Genomic DNA, 22,972 nt, shown 5'->3' with positions numbered 1-22,972 from the left:
AGGTGCAGACGCAGAGGAATAACTTTTCCCTGTAGGTGGACCTTGTCTAAGGTAGTTGTCCTTGCTGGGTGAGCTTCTGCTTTAAAGCATCAAGTTGTAATTTGAAAAGAAAGGTTGCCAGTTCTTTTTTTCCCCAAGTAATTTTTCAGCCGGGAGAGATTGGAGGTGCTGTTTGGTGATGGAAGACGGAGAGAGGAAAAGCAAGTAAAAGGCATGCTCTGCATAGCCACCACATGCCATGGGCACCGTTGTGGTCCTGCACAAAAGAGGAGCAGCTCAGCAAGCTTGGCCTGGGCCGTGGGAGGGAGCATACAGACATCTGGACCAACCGGAAACGAGTTAGTTCTTGAGGTTGGTTGTTTTCTGCTGTTTGTCCCACGTCCTGTTGCTCAGTGGTAGATCTGTTCACGTTCATTGCTAGCAGGAATGTCCCCGAGCATTTCTGTTTCAGCTGTTGCAACGCTTTGTTCCCTTGCTGCTGGGCTGGGGCGTTTGAAGAATGATGCATGTGCTGGTGCCCAGCCAGGCTTTGGGGCTGAGTCTGCAGAGCAGGGTATGTGTGTGGCAGGACTGAGGCTTGTGGGGGAGCAGGCCAGGTGGAATCCAGTACTTTGGTCTTGTTCTCAGTGCTTGTTTTTGCTCAGGAGGGCAGGTGGTGAACCTCATGAAGCAATGCCTGCAGACGGGGTTTGCGGAGCAAGAGGTCCTGCAGGCCTTGTGTGACAGCCATGGAGCTGTAGCGAGGCTGCGTCAGTGTAAAAGAGCAGAAATCCCCGGAGGTGTGAAGGTGAGCTGTGGACTCCAGTAGTGCAGGAGGGGATGTACGTGCTCAGGGTTTGGCTGCTTCTGCGTGTTTTAAGTGAGTGTGATAGCACTGCTTGGTTCGTTTGAGTGTATGGAACAAGTGTGACATCCTTTGTGCTGGAGTCGTGTGGAAGGAGTCCTATGTGTTTGCGACCTGAATTGAAGCCCGTGGGCATCACTGAGGAGTAGGGGAAGGGGATGAGGGGAGGCAAGCTGGGGTAAGAGGATGAGGCGTAGGAACAGGAACCTGTTTGGCCGATCTGACGTGCTGCCATTCTCTTTTTGGTTTAGGAATCTCTGTGCGCTTTTTAATGAAGAACAATCTCATTGTTCATCTTGTGAGCGAATTCATTCCGGCCTGTTAGTTGGTGTTGTTCTCTCCGTGGAGCTGCAAGTGAAATGGATACTTCTGGTGTGATGTGCGGCCCCCTCCCGCCTTCTCAGATCAACCGAGTTGGCAAGGCCTGGCTCTTGGTTGGTGAGCTGTGCCCAAGGTTAGGGAGGTTTCTCTTCTGGGCTTGACGTGCAACAATCAGACCATATAGCCGGTAAGGATATAGAGCAGGCATGTGTTTCTTGGTGACGCGCGTACTCCCTGGTGCAAGGGGGATCGCTGCACCCAACTTGCACACTGTCAGGAGAAATGGTGCTATAGATGTAGGTTGAACTAATAGCTAATCAGTAGTTGACAGGAATTCGGAGACATATTCATTCCATTCCCGAGCGCCCATTAGCATGCAGTCCCTCTCCTCCTTGCGCGTGCGTAGAAGGTCGTGATGATGAAGGCTTGTAGTTTTCCTCGCGAAGGTTCGTAGTCTTCCTCACTGCACACTTGTGACCGCGAAGGTGGGGCATCCCCCGAACCGGTTTCAGCTTGCCCTGTAGACATCTAATCAGCTCCCTGCCATGTGTTTTCGAGCTGCTCTCAAGTCCTTATCTCGATGGCCTTCATCCTCCCTGTTATTCCAGACCTAGTGTCTGTGAAAGTGCTTGGAATCCCTTGTTTTCTAGCACTCTCTACCTAAACTCCCTCTGTTTGCCTCTTATTTCTACTTTGTGCAGCTACTTTCCCTTTTCTTGCTGTGAGGCCCTTCTCTCTCTAACTGCAGGCTCCTGTTCTCACACTTCAGTTTCCCCCTTTTCTATAGTCTAGCAGGGCTTCTACCTGCTAGATCATTTTTATTCTGTTCTACGTGTCCCCCAATTTTTTGTCCCGAACTGGGGCTCTCCTATTCAATGGCAAATCACCTTAGGCTTCCTTTGGCCAAACCAGGCAGAAGAGGCATCCTTCACATCCAGAAGGCAAACTCCACCTACTCATTCCCTAACTTAGTTACTCAAGTGTATGGATCATATGGATTCATCGGCAAGATTGGAGTATTGTATTTGGATTCACATTCAATTAGTAATCCGAAATCCAAAACTTATCTATGGTTTCTTTTCTCCTTCAAGCAAACTCCTTCAAACTTAGGTCCTTTTTGTGACTTGTCTTCTATCCCAAACTTACACTTTCCGTGCTCTAGCCAATCTGGAATGGTCCAATGTAGTGCCACTATCCCATAAACAGGCACTTTTCCCTCCCCTCTAGGGAAGGCAGTGCATATCCAACAAGATTTGTTGAGAGCCTGGTCAATTTTATCAGTTATTTTTAAGTAGCTATTCACTTGCCAAGCTATGACTACTGCTCCAATCATACTGATTATTATCAAAATCTTATACATGCTTTTGGATCCTGATTTTCAGTGGTCCTCTCTCTTGTGCTGTTTGCTGTGGTCCTGGTGCTTTCTTCAGGCGGGTATGACGTATCCACAGTGTAAGTCCCTCTACCTTGGCCGTGGTGTGGGTGGTCAGGAGACGTTGGTAGGGTCCTTCCCACTTTGGTTCCAGAGTTGAATCTGAGAGAGAGGTTTAACATAAACATATTCGCCTGGCAATACATCATGCACTGGACCACCCTGGCACCTGGCACTGGACCACCCTGGCACCGAATACTGCTTGTTCAATTTTCTTTAATTGCTTTGCCAAGCTGACCATATATTCACTCAACACCTTATCCCCCACCTGTATAGAGATTTCCTTTTGTACAGTATAAGGTCGCCCATACAGAATCTCATGTGGGCTTAATCCTTCCTTGGTTCGGGGTTTAGTCCGAATTCTCAGAAGTGCCAAAGGTAGTACCGACGGCCAGTGAATCCCAGCCTCTTGGCCAAGTTTTACTATCTGTAGTTTTATCAGGTGGTTCATTTTTTTTCCACCTGTCCGCATGACTGCGGACTATAAGGTGTGTGTAATTGCCAATCAATTCCCAGTCATGTGCTTCTTTGTTGGACCACCTTGGCAAAAATGTGGGCCTCGATCTGCTGAGATGGGTACAGGAACCCCGAACCTTGGAATTAACAGCATGTAACAGCATTTTCGTTGCTTCCGCAGCCTTAGGAGTCCTCCAGGGAAATACCTCTGGCCATCCCCAAAAGCTATCAGTTAGTGCCAACATCCAGCGATCCCCCCCCTTTTCTTGGGGGTTTCTGGAAGTCACTTTGTCACTGTTGCCCTGGAAGGTTATCTTTCCCAATAGGCCCACTTGAACCCATTTCCTGGTACTAGGATCTGTACTTTGTAATGTCTGTTTGCCCAATACATTTTCTTATCCTCCCTTAGAACCAATTTCTATAAAATACCAAAGGGCAAAACAACATGTCCATCTGTCAGCCTGCTCTCTTCCTTCTAAATCATTAATTAGATTGCTATCCACTTTAAAACATTTTACAGGTTTTGACTCAGGTTCAGCAATTTTCGGTTGACGGTCTGGAATTAAAGCCCTCTTCAACGACCTGTTCTGCTCCCTGATCCACCATGTTCTCTCCAGTTTCCGGTACGGTGTTCCCTTTCTGATGTCCTTGACAATGGATGATAGCCACGCTCTTTGTTGATTTACATCAGGCTGTTTTTCCTTGTGTGTGAGCAATCCTCGCTCTCTTCAGGTGGTCCTATGAGCATGTAGCATCCCATCTCCACAATTAGCATCTGTGCGTCTATGTCAGGCTCTTGTCAAGGCACTTATTTCAGGCTTCCTAGAGACAGTCCCCCCAGGTCATGGTTGTGTTTCGGTGACCTTGTCAGTAGCAGTTCCTGCATATCCTGCCTTACGGTTTCCTTGTCTCACCAACCTGCTTGCATCAGTAAGCCAGGTGTCTTCTGCATCTTCTAAGGATTCATCTTTCGGGTCCGACTGGCAAAGGTCCATAGCCGCAGTTGTTTCAAAGCAGTCATGAAATACTGGTTCTCCAGGAGTTCCGCTAAGGAAAGATGCTGGGTTGACAATATTAGTTACAGTTATTTCTGCATCATCCTGCTGTACCAGGATGGCCTGGTATTTCAGGACCCTCTGGGGGTGAGAGCCAATGCCCCCTTTAACCTCCAATACAGTAGACACTGTATGAGATATTCCAACTGTTCTTCTTTGGCCTAGCGTAGATGTTCCAGGTTCTTGAATCTTGAGCACTGGTGCAGCCACCACCCTCAACCACTCTGGCCATCTCTTACTGAGTTCCTGAAGGGGCCTTACCACCAGTCCGTAGCCGTGTATCCACGGTTGGCACCCTGCTGTCATTCCTGAGAATGTACGGAGTTCCTCGGCACTTTGTGGCTCAGGGCTTTGGCAGATGGCTTCTTTCCTGGCAGTCCTTGAGGTTCCAAGTCCAGCTGTAATCTCCTATCCCAGATAGGTCCCTTGCCGTTGAGTTCTTGGTGCCTTCTGTTGAGAAAGTCGATCATCACTGAAACCAAGAAATTCAGCACATTCGCAGTCCATTGCACACAGCCCTCTTTGTTTCTGTGGCATCCACATGCTGCAGTCAAGTTCCACCGTGGGATGGAGGAACGCAAATCTCAGGCTCCCGAGTTGAGCAGTTCTCCAAAATCCTTGGGCTGTTCTCACAGCCCTGGCTAACACTGTCCAGGTGAACGGAGTCTTTTTTGTCCCGGACTGGGGCTCTCCTATTCAATGGCAAATCACCTTAGGCTTCCTATGGCCAAACCAGGCAGAAAAGGCATCCTTCACATCCAGAAGGCAAACTCCACCTACTCATTCCCTAACTTAGTTACTAAAGTGTATGGATTTGCCGCCACAGAGTGAATACATTCAACAATTCTATTACTTACCCTCCAATCTTGTACTAAACTATAGCACTTGCTATCCAAGTTTTCATCGGCAAGATTGGACTATTGAATTTGGATTCACATTCAATTAGTAATCCGAAATCCACAAGTTATCTATGGTTTATTTCCTCCTTCTCCAGTTGCATATCCTCAAAGGGCACTGCTTAACCCTGAGTGGGCTAGCCGTAGCTCTTGCTTTGAACTTAGGGCTGCATTTTGGCTCTACCAGGCATCCCTGATAGCCACACGGCTAAGCATACCTCAGTGAAGATTTCTGTAACTTCTGAGGTTACCCCGTTGTTTGTCCCTGTTTGCATTAAAGCCAGACTTACCATTTTCAATCAGTTCATCTTGTTTGACCCTTAGCACCAGTGTTATTGAATTGACTCTCTGCATCCATTTGTTCTGATCAGTCTTGCTAGAGGAACGGTTTTGGAGAACCTGGCATCTACAGGCATGTATGTATTCCTCCTTATTTTCTCAGCCTCTCTTGAACTGATCCCAAAAGGGAAGCCTTTTCTTGTTGGGCAGTAGCTGCGACTTGTGTTGCAAAATCATCTCCGGGTGGTAAGAGGCACCCGTGCCCACTGGAAACGAAACCTCTTTCTCCTGCTCTCCTAGCTGCAATTTCACCGGTGGATTTGCTAGGACTAACTTCCCAGGTTCCCATTCTTCAGCTTTTGCAATCAGAGACGGTTGGATTTGTGCACCGCTGTCTCATTTCCCTGCAGTTGGCACAGTGCTTTTGGTCCAACAGGGCTGGAACCCTCCCCCTCCACGGGCTCTTCCGACCTCGGAAAGTCATCTGGACCTGAAATGATTAGGTCCACGGTTCGGAACACTCAGCAGATGGTGATAACAATCACACAACCTAGAACTCCCACTACTATCTCGCTGTTACCAGGAAAAGGAGGGAGAGCTGTTGCTCTTCCCTTGCGTCTGACTTGCAGGTCCCCTTCCCCAGGCATCCTGTGAGGCCCTTCTCAGAGTCTCTAACTGCAGGGTCCCGTTCTCACTCTTCAGGCTTTGAGACATGCCTTCCAGTTGCACGTTGTGTTCTTTGTGTTGTGTTGACCTCTTGAGCTCCAGCCCCAAGGGAGGATCCGAGCGGTAGCACAGAAGGAACGGTTTAGAGTGGAAGTGTACTGCAAAGGGCCGGAGGCAGCAGGAGCAGGGAAGTGATCATCGCCACTGTACTGCACTCAGCACTGGTGAGTACACTCCTTGAGTAGTGTGTTCAGTTCTGGGCGCCTGTCTAGAAGGGGGACCCTGAAAGCCTGCAGTGTGTCCAGAGAAGCGCAATGAAGCTGTGAGGGGTGTAGAGCACAAGTGTGATGGGGAGCGGCTGGGGGAAGTGGGATTCCTTAGTGTGGAGAAGAGGAGGCACAGGGGAGACCTTCTCACTCTGTCCAGTTACGTGACGAGAGGTTGTGTTGAGGTGGGGGTGTTCCTCTTCTCCCGTGGAACTAGTGCTAGGATTAGAAGGAATGGCCTCAGGTTGCATGAGGGGAGATTGAGGTTGGATGTGAAGAAGAACTTCTCCCAGTGGGTGGTCAGCTGCTGGAGCGGGCTGCCCAGGGAGGTGATAGAGTTCCTGTCCCTGCGGGTGTTCAAGGGACATTAGATGTTGCACTGAGGGACGTGGCTTAGTGGGAAGGAAATATTGGTGGTGGGTGGGTGGTTGGACTGGATGATCTCAGAGGTCTTTTCCTACCTTGCTGATGCTTTGACTGTAGGAAAGGCATCTGCTGGGTGAGTGCTTTGCTGGGTGAGCATCACCCTGCTGGAAAGCAGGCAGCTGTTGTCTTTGGAACCGGAACCTTGTCTTTCCCGTCTCATGCCCAACAACTCATGCTGTTTGAAAGCAGCACCTTAGAGGCAACCTTGATTTCTCCAGCCTTCTCCGAGCTTTCCTAGAATCCTAGAATCGCTGAGGTTGGAAAAGACCCACAGGATCATCCAGTCCAACCGTTCGCCCTTCACCAATGGTTCCCGTTAAACCATGTCCCTCAACACAACATCCAAACGCTCGTTGAACACCACCAGGGTCGATGACTCCACCACCTCCCTGGAATGGCAGCCCATTCCAGTGCCGGGCCACCCTTTCAGACAAGTAGTATTTCCTAACGTCCAGCCTGAATCTTCCCTGGCGCAGCTTGAGGCCATTCCCTCTAGTCCTATCACTAGTCACCTGAGAGAAGAGGCTGACCCCCAGCTCACTACAGCCTCCCTTCAGGTAGTTATAGAGAGCAATAAGGTCTCTCCTGAGCCTCCTCTTCTCCAGACTGAACAATCCCAGCTCCTTCAGCCACTCCTCATAAGGCCTGTGCTCCAGAGCCCTCACCAGCTTTGTTGCCCTCCTCTGGACACGCTCCAGGGCCTCGATGTCTTTCTTACAGTGAGGGGCCCAAAACTGGGCACAGTACTCGAGGTGCGGCCTCACCAGTGCTGAGTACAGGGGGACAATTACTTCTCTATTCCTGCTGGCCACACTATTTCTGATACAAGCCCACATGCCATTGGCCTTTTTGGCCGCCTGGGCACACTGCTGGCAGTGTTCAGTCTAGCGTCAATCAACGCCCCCAGGTCCATTTCCTCTCCACAGTCTTCCAGCCACTCTGCCCCAAGCCTGTAGCATTGCCTGGGGTTCTTGTGGCCAAAGTGCACTCTTTGTGCCACGAGAGCTCTCCCGCTTCTCCCTGTGATGTGAGACTGTATGGAAGGCCCTGCGGATGTCTGGGTAGGTGATGGCAGTTGCTCTTCCTTTCCCCACTTTCCCCCAGTGCTGGACATAGTGGGGAACGGGACTGGGGGTGGAAGCATAGAAGCGTTACCCAGACCAATTGAGCATTTGTCACCTGGGCTTTCTAGCAATGACACAGGGCAGTGGAAGTCAGCATCAGAAGCATCCATGAGAGCCCTGCAAAAGACTGGTGAGAGTTACCCTGGCGGCCTCCTTTGGAAATCTCAGGTCTCTGTAAGCTCTCAAGCTGTGTCGTAAGTCCTCCCGTGGTGCTGACTCAGCTCTCCCTGTCTTTGGTGTAGGAGAGCTGGTCTTCAGCTCCTTCCTGTTTCCTGCCTATTATCTGCTCCCTGCTTTGCCCATGGCCCAAGGAGCCTTTTATTCCTCGCCCCCAGATTTGCACGTGTGGATGAGAGCATCTGCTTATGTGCGCTTCTTTTCTGCTTGTGGTGTCAGGCTGAGCAACAGCTCCCAGCCGAGCTTGTGGTTAGCGAGACACGGAGTAGCTGCAGACACTGTTCTCCATGTCACTAAAGCATGGGCTTGATGGCTGTCGTGAGCCAAAGCAAGAGAGTTTGTGTGTGATTTCTGCGTTGGGCTGAGCGGGTAGAGCAGGGCAAGGGGGCTGATTTGGACGTGCTGCTTTCCCAATACGGTGCTGTTTGCGTGGCAGTGCTTCTGGCGTTGCAAATTGTGTCAGATGTCAATGAATTCCTTGGAATCTGTTGAGTTGACTTGTGCAGGTTTCATTGTGGAGCTGAAACCTTCCTGGCCGCTTGTGTGCATAGCCATGGCCTTTGCTTCTTTCCTGCCTTTTTTTCTTGGTTGCGTTTGGCACTGTGCAAGCCGTGAATTGCCAGGGAAGAGCTGGAAGTGCTCTGGAGTTCTGGAAGACAAAGTGCCAAGAAGCAGCGTGCAGCTTCAAAGCCCCAAAGTTTGGAGAGATGAGAGATGCGCTGCCTGGTGCAGGACACGATGCGCTCTGCAAGGCGCTTTCCATGAAGACCTCAGATCGGCGCTCAAACTGCATCCAAAGCAACCCAATGCCCCGTGCTTGTTGTACCCGGAGGTATCGGTGCCAGGAGTTGCTGCTGTGTTTGCCATGCCATTGTGTCGTCAGGGTGACGTTCATGGCGTGCAATGCCCTCTGTCATTCAAAGCATCCTTGCAGATGTTCCTAGTGAGGGCCATGTTTCATTGACACCATAGGTTGTTTTCTGGAAAATGAAAGAGTGGGCTTGCGTACCCCCAGATGGTTTTCATTTCCTGCTGACCACAGTGCACGTCATGTCTGCTGCCATTGCCCCACGGCCCTCTTGTGGTTTAAGCCGGTGGGTGGCTCAGCACCACACAGTCCTTTGCTTACTGCCCCCTTCCCGGTGGGATGGGGGAGAGAATGATGGGGGAAAAAAAAAGAAGGTGGAAGTCATGTGTTGAGAGAAATCTCTTTCCAAAGGTAGAGAAAAGGACAGAAGTAATGGATGTATATATAAATATATACATGTATATGAATGTATATATATGAATGCATATAACAAGTAATGTAGAAGCAGTGGCTCAGCACCTCCCAAGCAATGGGCAAGCAGAGGAAGAGAGTGAGGTGAGCTCCCACCCAGTCCAAAACCCCTTCCACTTGATGTCATATGGTATGGAATATCCCTTTGGCCCGTTGACATCAGCTGTCCTCATTTGGTTTCCTCCCAGCTCCTTCTTGAGAGCTTTGCTGAGAACGGCCTTGGCTCTGTACAGCTCTGCTTATCAGAAACTATAAACACGAGAGTGTTCTCACTGTTGTAGCATCATAAGAGAGACTGAAGAAAAATCCTTCCCATCTGAAACTAAGGCAGACCCCAGTGTCCGTGCAGCGAGCCGTGTGGGGCTGCAGGTCGTGCATTTCCCTGACAGCATTGGGCAGGGGTGCTGGGGAGGTGCTATGAGCTCTTCTTGACGAAGCTGTTTTGATTCCCTTTGTCCGTGTGCGAGCGGAAGCGCTTATCCACCCTTGTGTTCTGTCCCACGGTATTACTCTTGGTGGGCAGAAGGAGCTGGTGGATTCAGCAGCAGTAGATTCTGTTGGTTTCCTCTCTGCTGCTTCATCCCTGGAGCTCGCTGCTGCACGGAAGAATACAGGCGTGTTTATCCCAGGGCTGCTGTAAAGGGGAGCCCGGTTGGCGTAGCAGTGAGCAGCAGCTAACGGGCTGTGCAGAGGAGGGCTTTGCAGAAGGAGCAGGAGTGCCTGCGTCCATCTGTATCCTCGAATACGTTCTGGCAGTGAGGCAGCAGCTGTGGCCACAGTGACTGAATGCAGACTTGGCCTGGGGCTGCCACGTGGCGCTTCCTAGCGCACTAGTATACCTGGCAAAGCACAGCCACCCTGCACCCAGGGCAAGCGTTTGTCTTAGTGTCATGTTTCATGCTGTCTTGTGAAGCTCAGGCACTGGGGTCAGCTTCCCCCCAAAGAAAAGGAGGAGGAAATGAGGTCGTCATGGAAGCCAAAAGGCAAAAATGCACTCGGGAGAGAAATTGGCAAAGCAGTCTGGTAGTAGTGCTGTGTTTCTCTTCCTTTATTTCCATCCAGGTGAAAGAGATGGCTGCTCCAAGCCGCCCTTGGGTGCAAAGAAGGACCCTAGTGTGGATTTGCCATAGGCCCAGCAAGAGGCTCAACAGCACCAAGCGCCATGTCCTGCACTTTGGTCCCGCCAACCCCATGCCAGCTTCTCCAGGATTTGGCTGGGATGGAATTCCAACCACGCACTGATTTCTCGAACGCTGGGGTGCCCTGTTGGAATCCTGTGGTCTTGTGACGTGGTCTTGCCTCCCCACCTTGTCCGTCCATGGTGGAGCAGCCGGGTGGCCCTTAGTGATGTCATAAGCGGCTAGAATGAGGGGAGGAGCAGCGCGTGCTGCGTCCCTTCATTGGAGCGCTTGAACTCGGCGTGAGTACGTGGCTTGTTGCACTTGTGCACTGATTGAGTCCGTTCGTCTTCATCCCGTCTTGCGCAGCACCTTGTAGGTAAGCTGAGACGGTGCGGGATAGACGGGTGGGCCGCGAGGCCTTGAGGACTGCTGGCTGGCGGAGCTCCTAGGATCATATTGCTTCGTCTGGACCGTCATACGCCATTTTCCCCCAAGCCTTCCAGTCCAAAGCCATCCATCAAGGTGGCATTTGTGCCAGGGTTCTTCCCTGGTTCTTCCCTTTGCTCAATTGTGCAAGCTCACTGACCCGGTCTTTCTCCCTCCCCTGCCCACCCTCCGCCTGCTCCCTTGGTGCAGCTTTTGCTCGTGGAAGATCAGAGCAAAGTGACAAGGAACGGCTGCGGGTTCGAGGATCTTCTTCTCCCTTGTTCTGATCTCTTGCCAGGTACGTGCCATGTTTTGTATTGCCACATGGTTCAGCAGCCCGTGTTTAGTCACACCGTGTGTAGTAACACAGCCTCGTCCAGCTGAAATGCAGCACTGGTCACGTGTGGGATTTCTCCACTTCCTCTCCAGCTCAACCCTCAGCAGGATGCTGCCTGTAGTGCTGGGAGCAGCTAGTGTGAAGGAAGTAATCCCTTAGGCAAAGAGCCCTAGCCGCAGTTTGTGCAGAGCTGCACAACGTGAGCCAGGGGCACAAGCGTGCATGCTTTGGCTGTGTGAGTGTGCCCGACAGCTGTAGGGAGCACAGCGGGCATGCAGGCAGAGGAAATGCGTGGGCAAGGCTGCGGCCGGCGCTGGTGGTGAGGCTGCTGCTGGGAGGCGGGGGCTGGGGAGCAGCTCCAGCCCCAGCAGTGACACCTCTCCCTGGCCTGCTACTGTGCTCTCAGCGTGCTGCGGGCAAATGCATCTGCTGCTTTGTGCCAGAGTCCCCATCTGCTAGCAGAGGGACAGCGACTTGGTCCACTGCTGCGTATTGCAACGGCTGTCCCGTTTGAGTAGACTGCACAAAGTGGTTGTTTCTAGAACACCTGCCTCCGCCAGTGGGCAACTGAGAGTAGTTCTGAAGAAGACTCTCAATCCAGTGCTGTGTGAGCACAGGAAATGTGTTTCTTTTCTGTTGCAGCTTGTCGCGCCTGCTGTGATGGGCATTGCGAGCAGCGAGATCAGCCGTGGGCCTGACCGGGCATTGACGGAGGTACAGTGTGAAGCTCTGCTTGGTCTCTGTTCCCTGACTTGAGCCAGCAGAATGAGCCACAGTTGTGCTCTCCTGCTTTTCAAGAGATTGAGCATCCTTCCGGCTCTCTCGGTGTCCCTGAAGAGCTGCCTTAAAAGCTTCATTTCCTTGCTAGTGGCATCGAGATGGCACCCTGAAATCCTCCTTGTTCTCAGCTCCTCACCATGGCCTGTGCTTTCTGTTTCAGCCTGAGAACCAGGGGAAGCCCTTGCTGGTCGGTGAGGAGTTATCTCTTAATATTCCAGCTATTGCTGCTGGCCATGTTATTAAGAGATACGTTGCCCAGGCAGCGGATGAGCTCTCCTTGGAGGTAAGCAGTTAAAGAAGGCGTTCCTTGTTGTCATGGCCAGAAGAGTATAACGTGTGAATGCATCAGGAATATTCTCAGACACCTTCAGAATGCCTTGTGAGGCGAAGCCCAGAAGATGCAGGTCCAGATAGGACTTGCACTGGGTTGGATGCAGGGAGGAGTTCAGCCATGTCTAAAAGATGGTTTCATTTGGCATGCTTGCACTGTATTCTGTGTGGTGTGTAAGGCAGTGACTCTTGTACCTCCACGTTCAGCTTTCCCACAGGAAATGCCTGAAGAGCTGCCCCGGTGCAATTGCTCTCAAGCTGTGCGCTATTTGGCAGTGCAGAAGAAGGGTGCCATTTCAGCTGTGCTTTCCTCCCAGCTGTGCTGACGCTGGGATTGATGTTGCAATGTCTTGCAGGTGGGAGACCTGGTGTGCATTACTGCTATGCCAGCAAAGGAGCAGAGCCCCTGGTGGAGAGGCAAGCGTGGCTTTCAGGTAGGCACAAGCTTCAGACTCCTGGGCGCAACTGCAGTCAAGTGAGGAACGTCAGCTTAGTGCAGCTCTGCCCACACAGGGTGGCTTCTGGACGTCAACAGTTTCCCTGTGTCGCTGTCAGAGGCCTTTCCCTTTGGCTCTGGGCTTGGGTAGGAAACTGTCTCCTCATGTGACTTAAAAGCAAGAGCCTCTTGTGCTCAATGCGCAGTCAGAAGTTGACCATCTCTGTCCATTGTACAAGCACGGAGGACAGAGCCTTCTTGTGCGGAACCAAGTATTGCTTTTGTAGGTCTTCTGGCTGCAAATGCTGGATGAGGATTACTTTTGTGCAGGCCATTCTTTGTTGGTGCAACAGTCAAGGCCTGAGAAACACTGCATCCAGTATTCCATCACTCTTTCTTTTCTTCTTACAGGTTGGGTTCTTCCCTGGTGAGTGCGTGGAGCTCATTAGTGGAAAACTTCCCGAGGCCCTCGTCAACTCAGCGCCAAAGCCAGGTACGGATGTTACATGTGATGGCGCGGGGAAGTCAAATGGAGTCTTTTTCTGGGTGTGTTCTGTGTTGAATACCTCCTTTGTCCATCCCACGTTCTCCTCTGTCTTGACGATCCTTCCTGCATCCCACGGGGCGTAGGGCTGCTGTTTTGTAGGCAGTGAGAATGAGGGCTTGGGCAAATGCTCGAATCCTTGTAGAATGCAGTGTTGGCAATGTTCTTGCCGCTTTGACGCGCTCTGTAGCATGTGTTTCCGCTCAGCCTGGTCGCACTGAGCCCAACCTGAAATGAACTGGTTTCTTCCTTGTGTTGTGCAGTGCCAAAGAAGCGTGGCAAGCTCCTCAGCTTCCTTCGTTCCTTCGTGAAGGCCCGCCCACAGGAACCGAAGCAGCGGGATCTGGAGAAGGAGAAGGAGAAGGGAGGGGTGTTTGGCTGTGACCTGGGAGAGCATCTTCTCCACTCTGGCCGTGATGGTAAGGAACAGCCCATTCCCGAGAGCTTCCTCCCTCTGTTGGGCATGTAAAGATGAAAGAAAGGAAGATCGTGTCTAGCAAGGGGCAGGTTGATAGCGATGGAGAAGCGTGAGGTGGGAGTTATGGCTGAACGGGAAGCTGAGGCTAATGCTCATAGGAGGCCGGCACACTTGTATTTGCTTAAAGCGAAAGGTGTAAGCCAATCCCACGCTAGCCTGAAAACCAAGGAAGCCTTTTGTCCCAAGAGAGTGTAGTGCGTCAGTTTCCTAGCGCTTCTGGACATGAGGTTTCACGCCTCCATTGCGGTGGGAGCTGTGATGGGACTTGTGGCAGTGTCTCTGGCTTCCCCAGAATTACTTTCTGCAGGCTGCTTGGCAGGTCCTGGCATTTCTTGAAAGCCAAGAACACGTCCGTGTCCAGTTTTGTCCCCGGCTCCTGCCTGCCTGCGACGTCTGCGACAGCCTTCTTTATCCTCTACGGAGGAGGCAAGCAGTAGCCTGGCTGGGCTTAGTGGATGGGATGTGACAGGGGCAGCGGCTGAAGCAGGACTTGAATCAGGAGCTCAGCTAAGCGCTGGCCCTTGTTCTGTAGTCCCCCAGGTCGTGCAGAGCTGCGCTGAGTTCATTCGAGCAGCACGGCGTGGTGCAGGGGATCTACCGCCTGTCCGGCGTGGCGTCCAAGATTCAGAAGCTGCGGTAAGAGTGCTTCTGGACTGTCTCTTGTCTTGCTTTGGAGTTGTTTTCCTCTTTCTCCAAGCCCTCTGTTTTTGTGTCCTTCTCTCCAGCCATGACTTTGAGTCGGAGCAGATTCCGGAGCTCACCGTCCGGGACATTCACAGCGTGAGCTCCCTGTGCAAGATGTACTTCAGGGAGCTCCCGAGCCCTCTGCTGAGCGAGCAGCTGCATGGCAAGTTCTCGGTAAGCACAAGGCAATGGCCTTCATGTCCCTCTTCGTGGCCTTTCCCATCCGCATACACGCCTGCGCACCTTTTTTTGGTCTTTTTTCTGTTGAAGTTGGGGTTTTGATGGACATCCAGTGGGTGTCTGTGTACAACAAGCAGCTCGTGCTTCCTGCACACTGCGTGCACCGTAACACCTGGTGTGTGCATCCTGCCATTGGAAATGTGGGAGATGGGAGCAGCAGTGCCCTCTGCAGCTCAGAGGCCCTTTTTCTGTTAGCCCCATGCGCTTGACTCGCATGATGTGTGTCTCATTCCCTTTCTGCTTTCTTCCAGGACGCTGTTTGTGCCGGTACAGATGAGGAGCGGTTGCTCAGCATGCAGGAGGTCATCCAGCAGCTGCCCGCGCCTCACTACAGGTCAGAAAACTGCTGCCCTCAGTCTGGTGAAATGCAGCAGGGCTGAGATCAGAGGGCGATGATGCGATTGCTGGCTAGGCTTTGTCTCACACTGGCAACGTGATGCCTGTGTGTGTTGAAGTGGTTGATGTCTGCGTGGGGTGAGTGGATTGGGTCAGCTCCTGGGCACGGGGGCACGGCTGGTGCAGCTGATGGCTGTGGCTGTACTATGCTGGGGCTTGGTGCTGCAGCGTGGCACTTGGGAAAGCTTGATCTACTTGCTATTCCGAAGCAAGAACAAGCAGTGGCATGAACAATTAGGTTTGTTTGGTGAATGTGAGCCCGGCATGCTCAGTGGTTCTGAAGGTTTGGCTCTTGCTTTCCAGGACGCTGGAATACCTGCTGAGACACTTGGCTTGTCTGGCTGGGAGCTGCTCCATCACAAACATGCCTGCTAAGAACTTAGCAATTGTATGGGCTCCCAACCTCTTCAGGTAAACTTCTTTTTCCGTCTCAGCACAAGGCTTAGATCTGTTCTCCCCACGGGCACAGTTTGGAGAGGACGACAATCTGTGCTCTCTTGGTTTTGTCAGATGGGGCTGGTGTGTCCTTGATCACCCGGGAGAATGTCTTCAGTGGCATCAGTGCTTGCCCACTGCACTGGAAGTCTCCAAAGCCCAATTGGACAGCCTTTGGCTGCCCACATGCCCAAACGTGGGGAAACGATCTCGGGTCAATGACTTCTCCAATCTGCCTTTTCTACAGATCCCAGCAGAACGAGGCTGCCTGCGCCAGCGGAAGAGCTGCCTGCGAGGAACTGCAGAGGCAGTCGGACGTGGTGGAATTCCTGATCAACCACACCGACGTTCCTCTTCTGCTCCAGCTCCACATCAGGCATCGGAGATGGAGCAGGTGAGCGTCTTCCTGCATGAGCTTTGTCTTGATGAGACACCTTGATCAAATGCAGGCCTTCTCCAGGATCGCTGAAATACGCTTTTACTACCGAGGGGCCAGCAGACTTGTGGGCTTAGATGAGAATATGGCAACCTGTGGCTGGATGCAGAGAATGTCCAAGCCCAAAGTTGAGCATGAGAAAACCGTCCCTGTCATGGTGATGTTTTGCGTGCAGGTGAAGCTTGATGAAAGGGTTTTGACCTCCTCTTTTTCCAGTGGTTTGGATAAGCAAGGCTGAGAGATGTGCGGCACCTCCCCCAGAAGTGTGATGGCTGTGCCGCTGCTTTCTGATCCTCCCTCTTAGCTGTGGTCTTCCCTTCCAGGGTGCGGTTCACCATCAGGGCCCAAGTCTGATGCGCGTGTCTTCTCCTGCCACCAAGCTGCTCACCCTGGAGGAGGCACAGGCACAGAGGGGAGGCCACAGCAGCTCTCCCGCTGTGACAGAGAGCAGGGACATGCAAGTGGAAGAAGGCCCCGCAGCTGCGCGGGGGAAATTCCACACAATCATTGACTTTCCATCTGAAAGGTAAAGAGGACTTTCTTTTCCAGCAGCTTCCTATCAGACTCGGTTGGGTGGGCTTTTGTGGGTTTTTCTCCACTATTGCTAGTGCCAAAACTTGCAGAAGCTACGTGACGCTAATGGTGCGTGTGGTGGTGTACTGAATGTCCCCTCCCTTTGGACTCTGAGGTTTAACGCACACGCAGTTGCCTGACGGGCTCAGTTTAGCCACCAGAGGGGGCCTATTGCTAATGTACGTGTCAGAGATGCTTTTGAACTCCCTCTCTGGCTGCACGGTTCCTCAGCAAGGCAGTTACAGTCAGCAGAAGCTACGTGACGCCAATGGTGCGTGTGGTGGTGTACTGAATGTCCCCTCCCTTTGGACTCTGAGGTTCAACTAACAGGCATGCTCTGCATCTGGGTTGACATGGCTGAGGGGAATGTAGCCAGCAAGACTCCAGGGATGAGCTCTAGGAATGGAACTATCCTCAACCGGTGTGAATCAGAGCGAGCTTCTAAGTTGTGTTTCAGCAGGAACCAGGCAGTGCTAGTAGCAAGCAAGTGTTGGCAAGAGCTCAGGGCAGCTCTTCCCTCACCCTGCACCATGCACGACTCACACCGCTCCCTCTTTTCTCCCTCCAGACCAAGTCCACCCAGGAGGGTGAAGGAATCCCCAGCATGCAGTTGGTGTTCCTGCTTCAGGCCCAGAAAACCATCCTCTGTGGGCAAACGCCAACTGCAGCGCGATGCCAGGGAGCCCTCGGAAACAGAGGTGGTGGTCCTGGCAGGTAAGGGTGCACATCCAGCTGTCAAAACCCTGCTTGTCAGCGCCATCGAATTCATGCTTGGAGTCCACACAAAAGAGAAAGACAAACAACAAAAGCGCAACAGTTCCTTTCGAGACAGTGCTTCTACTGTTGCTATTGTCCTGTTGGCTTTGTCCTGCTGCCACTGCAGAAGCAAATCTCAAGAACCACTCTCATCATTCAGCTTGTGCAAGTTTGCCACTAACTGTTTGCCTGTGTATCTACTCCTTCCTAGGTGAACCGAGCCCTCGTCCACGCAGAAGAGCCAGAGCGTATAGCGATGATTCACTGTGTGCTTATATCAATGCAGAGCTGCTAGGAAGCATGAATCGCTGCAGCTCGGATGACAGCCTGCCATATAACATCAGTGAGGGAATGAAAGTGACCATCCAAGTGGAAGCCCTCATCTCTCCCGGCTGGGCAGAAGACGCTGACCTGAGCCTGCCAGAAACAACAGTCACCGAGCTGGACTGTGACGGGGCACCATTGCAGTGCAGCCCAGCCCAAGCACAGCCCGAGTGCCCCGACAGCAGCAGCTCCATGCAGGAGCAGGTCAGCGTCAGCCAGGAGGAGCCGAGCCTGGTGGAGGGGGACGTAGAATCAGAGCTCCAGTCCCAGGCACCGGGCAGCAGCATGAGCTCTGAGCGCCTCTCTCCTTCACCAGAGACGATGAGTCCCATGTGTACACCGGACCTCTCACCAAAAGGCCCTCCTGGCTATTAGGGAATAAAAGCACGCTGGTGCTGGATCAACGCCTTGACTGCCTTCTGAGTCTTCATTCCCAGGGATTGGGATGGATGCAAGCAAGAGCAAGGCAGCTCATGTTGCAAGGCTATGGCTGTGTGCTGTGCGTGCAGCAGCGCTCCGGGTTTGTTCCCATTTTGTCTGGCTGTGGGATGCCTGCAGCGAGAGCTGTGCTCCCATAGTGTATGGTAGCAAAGAATCTCCAGCATCCGGGATGCTGCTCATGATCATGCCCAGCTTGCTGGCTGCAGCTTTGTGATGCTTTTGAGTGAGGGATGCCCTGGCTGGTCCCCGCCAGCTCTCTCGTCTCTCCCGCCGTGTCCATTCCTGGCTCCCAGCTACGAGCTGGCCCTGCAGAGCATCTGCAGCCCTGTCAGCATCAGCATCCAGCAGCGGCAGGAGGAGCTCCCCGTGAGCAGCATCTGCCCGTCCCTCCCCCGGCGTCTCATTGGTCAGCGGCAGCTCTGTCCCTCCCCCGGGCTCTCATTGGTCAGCGGCATCTCTGTGCGTCCCCCGGCGTCTCATTGGTCAGCGGCAGCTCTGTCCCTCCCCCGGCGTCTCATTGGTCAGCGGCAGCTCTGTCCGTCCCCCGGCGTCTCATTGGTCAGCGGCAGCTCTGTCCCTCCCCCGGCGTCTCATTGGTCAGCAACAGCTCTGTCCCTCCCCCGGGCTTTCATTGGTCAGCGGCAGCTCTGTCCCTCCTCCGGCGTCTCATTGCTCAGCGGCAGCTCCGCCGGCTCCCATTGGCTGAGCCGCCGTGCGCGGGAGCGGCCGTTGGGAGCCGGCAGTGTCAGGCGCGGCTGTCGTCAGCGAAGCGCCGCTCTGGCAGCCCGGGCCGCCCCGCAGGAGAGCGCGGCGTCGGCCGGAGCTGTCCGGGCAGCACCGAGCCGGAAGCCGCGGCACAACGGGAGCGAGTGCTGAGGACAGCTCTGCCGGAGGTGTGCGGGAGAACGGGAGCGGGAGAGGGAGAGGAGCCCTGCGCGGCCCCCCAAGCACACTGCCCTCCCCTCCCCCGTGGAACTCCCGTGGGGTTGGGCTGTGGGGTTGGGATGAGGGCTGTGGGATGTGTGTGGGGGATGGGTGTTGGGATTGGGACGGATGGAGGCCTGAGGTCCCCCAGTGCTACAGTGCTGCTGCAAGCATCTGAACCGTGCCCCCCCACCCCCAACCCCTCCAGCGCTGCTCCCGGTGCCCCCAGAGCGTTTGCATCCCCCCGGAACCGGGGCTAAGGTGGGCCTGTGGCTACTGGGAGCTGCGGGGAGGCTATAGGGGGATCTGGGGCTACTGTAGGAGGGTCTGCATGGACTGTAAAGGCTTATGGGTCTATAAGGAGCTGAGGTGTACTTTTGGGGGGTTTCTGGGGTTGTGGTGAGCCATCCGAGGATTTGTGGCTATAGGTGGCTGTGGGGAGGTTCTGGGCGGGGGGGTATATAGTCAGGCTGCCCAGGGAGGTTGTGGATTGTTTTTCTCTGGAGATAGTCCAAACCCAGCTGGATGCCTACAGTACAGCCTGCTGTATGGAGCCTGTTTTGCGGGGGGAGGGGTTGGACTCAGTGATCTCCAGAGGTCCCTTGCAGCCCCTACAGTTCTGTGATTCTGTGATTGTAACCGTTGCTTCTTGCAGCAGTAGAGTGTTTCAGAAGAGAGAAAAAGATGGCGGCGGTGAACTGGCTTTCTGTGGATGGTAAAGCTGTGCTGAGAACTGGGCTGACTATTGCAGCTGAAAAAGCGTGCCGAGTGTGCAGACGCAGAGGAATAACTTTTCCGTGTAGGTTGAGCTTGTGTAAGGTAGGTGTCCTTGCTAGGTGAGCTTCTGCTTTAAAGCATCAAGTTGTAATTTTAAAAGCCAGGTTGCCAGTTCTTTTTTCCCCAAGTGATTTTTTAGCCGGGAGAGATTGGAGGTTCTGTTTGGTGGTGGAAGACGGAGAGAGGAAAAGCAAGTAAAAGGCATGCTGTGCATAGCCACCACATGCCATGGGCACCGTTGTCATTCTGCACAAAAGGAGGAGCAGCTCAGCAAGCTTGGCCTGGGCCGTGGGAGGGAGCATGCAGACATCTGGACCAACCGGCAATGAGTTAGTTCTTGAGGTTGTCTGTTTTCTGCTGTTTGTCCCACGTCCTGTTGCTCAGTGGTAGCTCTGTTCCTTCCCCCGTGGAACCCCCGTGGGGTTGGGCTGTGGGCTGTGGGACTGGGATGAGGGGTGTGGGATGGGCCGTGGGTTTGGGACGGATCGAGGCCTCGGGTCCCCCAGCGCCACAGTGCTGCTGGCAGCATGCGGGCCGTGCCCCCCCTCCCGCCCCCAACCCCTCCAGCCCTGCTCCCTATGCCCCCCGGACTCCCGGCAGCCCCCCAGAACCAGGGCTAAGGAGGGCGTGGGAGTCAAAAGGACATGGGCAACCTTTTTTTCAGTGGTCTGTGGGGCCAGGAGAGGGGGGAAATGGCCCTAAACTGGAGTACAGGAAGTTCTGCACCGACGTGAGAAGGAACTTGTTCACAGCGAGGTGACGGAGCACTGGTACAGGCTGCCCAGGGAGGCTGTGGATTCTCCTTCCCTGGAGATACTCCAGACCCAGCTGGATGCCCACCTGTGCAGCCTGCTGTACGGAACCTGTTGAGCAGAGGGGGGAGTTGGACTCGATGATCTCTAGGGATCCCTTCCGGCCCCTACAGTTCTGTGATTCTGTGATTGTAATCGTTGCTTCTTGCAGCAGTAGAGTGTTTCAGAAGAGAGAAAATCATGGCGGCCATGAGCTGGCTTTCTGTGGTTGGTAAAGCTGTGCTGAGATCTGGGCTGACTATTGCAGCTGAAAATGCGTGCCAAGTCTGCAGACACAGAGGAATAACTTTTCCATGTAGGTTGAGCTTGTCTAAGGTAGGTGTCCTTGGTACACTGCTGGACGCAATAGGGAGGAATATGGAGCTGTAGAGGATTGTGGGGGGGGGGGGGCTGTAGGCATGGAGTTCTACATCTATATCTATATATGTGTGTGTTCTGGGCTGCATAAAAATAGGGGTGGCCAGCAGGGAGAGGGAGGTGATTGTCCCCCTCTGCTCAGCTCTTGAGTGTCGTGAGGTCCCATCTGGAGTAGTGTTTCCGGCCAGTGGGGCCCCCAGCACAGGAAGGACGTGGAGCTCTTGGAGTGGGTCCAGAGGAGGACTATGAAGATGGTCTGAGGGCTGGAGCCACTCTCCTGTGAGGAAACGCTGAAGGAATGGGTCTCGTTTAGCTTGGAGAAGAGAAGGCTCTGGGGAGAGCTCATTGTGGCCTTTCAGTACTTGAAGGGAGCATATATACAGGAGGGGGACCAGCTGTTTATGAGGGTGGATGACGGTAGGGCAAGGGGGAATGGTTTTCAAGTGAGACGGGAGGTTTAGGTTAGATAGTAGGAGGAAGTTTTTCCCCCAGAGGGTGGTGACAGACTGGAAGAGTGCAATCCTGTGCACGCTCAGGTGTGTTTTGCTTTGTAGTGATTTCCCAATCAATCCTCATGTGGTCTCTTAGTTAGGCTGGGAGTGAAGGGGAGCACTGTGAAGCTGTTTGCTTTCCCTGCTGCGTGCTGTGGGGTTGTGCTGGCGGCGGTGCGGTTGCTTTGCTTTTCCTTGGGAGGGTGGGAAGGAGCTTAGCAGGCCCAGTTCTTCTCAAACGATTCTGATCCTCCAGTGTCAGTGTCAGTGCCACTGCAGGGAGTGCACGACCTAAAGGACTTCTGGCTTGTGATGAATTTGTATCTCCGCAGCTTCTAATATTTTGGATTGTGTGTTCTAGTGCAGGCAATTCTGGGGACATGATTTATCATCACCATAGCTAACACTGCGTGGGAAATCTTGGTGTGCTTTGACTTGCCAGTGCTTTCCACTGTCTCCACTTGCCTGGAGCGTCCTTGAAATGTATGCCTAATGTGGAAATCTTTTCCTCTTTCCTAGCTTTTGTGGTACAAAGAAGCACGGCAAGGTGATGGAACAGCTTGTCCTAGATGCCATGGCCAAGCAGTTGGAGAAGAAGAAGATCATCAGGAATAGTCAGCATGGATTTAGCAAGGGGAAAGTGTGCTTGAGCAACCTCCTAGGCTTCTGTGAGGCATCAGCAGCTATATAGATGGCGGGAGAGCAATGGATGTAGTCTACCGTTGACTTCAGCACTGCTTTTGATGCAGTCTCCCACGACATCCTGGTAATGAAGCTGAGCAAGTGTGGGATAGATGAGTGGACAGTGAGGTGGGCTGCGAGCTGGCTGAGTGGCCGAGCTCAGAGGGTGGTGATGGGCGGTGCAGAGTGCGGTTGGAGAGCTGTGAGTGGCGGTGAACGCTGGGGGTGGGTGCTGGCTCTGGTCTCGTTCAATATCTTGGTCAACGGCCTTGAGGAGGGGATGGTGTCCACCCTCAGTAAGTATGCCTCTGAGACAAAGCTGGGAGGAGCAGCTGGCACGCCGGAAGGCTGTGCTGCCGTTCAGCAAGAGCTGGACAGGCTGGAGAGCCAGGCAGTAGCAAAGCAGGTGAGGTGTAACAAGAGCAAGTGTAGAGTCTTGCACCTGGGAAGGAATAACCGCAAGTATCAGTAGAGGCTGGGACGTGAGCTGCTGGAGAGGAGCTCTGCAGAGAAGGACCTGGGGGTCCTGGTGGGTGACAGGTTGGCCATGAGCCAGCAGTGTGCCCTGGTGGCCAAGAAGGCCGGTGGGATGGTGGGACGCATGAAAAGGAGCGTGGCCAGCAGGGCGAGGGAGGTGATCCTCCCCCTCTGCTGTGCCCTGATCAGGCCTCAGCTGGAGTACTGCATCCAGGTCTGGGCTCCTTGGTACAAAACAGACGGGGATCTCCTGGAGAGAGTCCAGCAGAAGGCCACGAAGATGATCGAGGGCCTGGAGCATCTCCCCGGTGTGGAAAGTCTGCGTGACCTGGGTCTGTTCAGCCTTGAGGAAAGAAGACTGAGAGGGGATCTTAATAATGTTTCTAAATATCTGAAGCGTGGGAGTCAAAAGGACATGGCCAGCATTTTTGCAGTGGTCTGTGGGGTCAGGAGAGGGGGGAGAATGGCCCTAAACTGGAGTACAGGAAGTTCTGC

General features: G+C 53.3%; 1 long non-coding RNA gene and 1 pseudogene across 1 annotated transcript; one reads left to right on the top strand and one right to left on the bottom strand.

Annotated features, from left to right (window-relative positions):
- Positions 1-22,972, bottom strand: part of LOC112530760 — an 851,315-nt pseudogene that overhangs the window by 524,572 nt on the left and 303,771 nt on the right.
- On the top strand, positions 19,914-22,034 carry LOC121108399. The gene is made up of 3 exons (XR_005842890.1): positions 19,914-20,001; positions 20,324-20,786; positions 21,839-22,034. It is a non-coding gene; the product is annotated as an uncharacterized LOC121108399 (long non-coding RNA).

This window comes from Gallus gallus, chromosome Z, assembly GCF_016699485.2.
Source record: "Gallus gallus isolate bGalGal1 chromosome Z, bGalGal1.mat.broiler.GRCg7b, whole genome shotgun sequence".
Classification (NCBI taxonomy): domain Eukaryota; kingdom Metazoa; phylum Chordata; class Aves; order Galliformes; family Phasianidae; genus Gallus; species Gallus gallus.
This window is presented reverse-complemented; position numbering and strand designations above follow the sequence as displayed.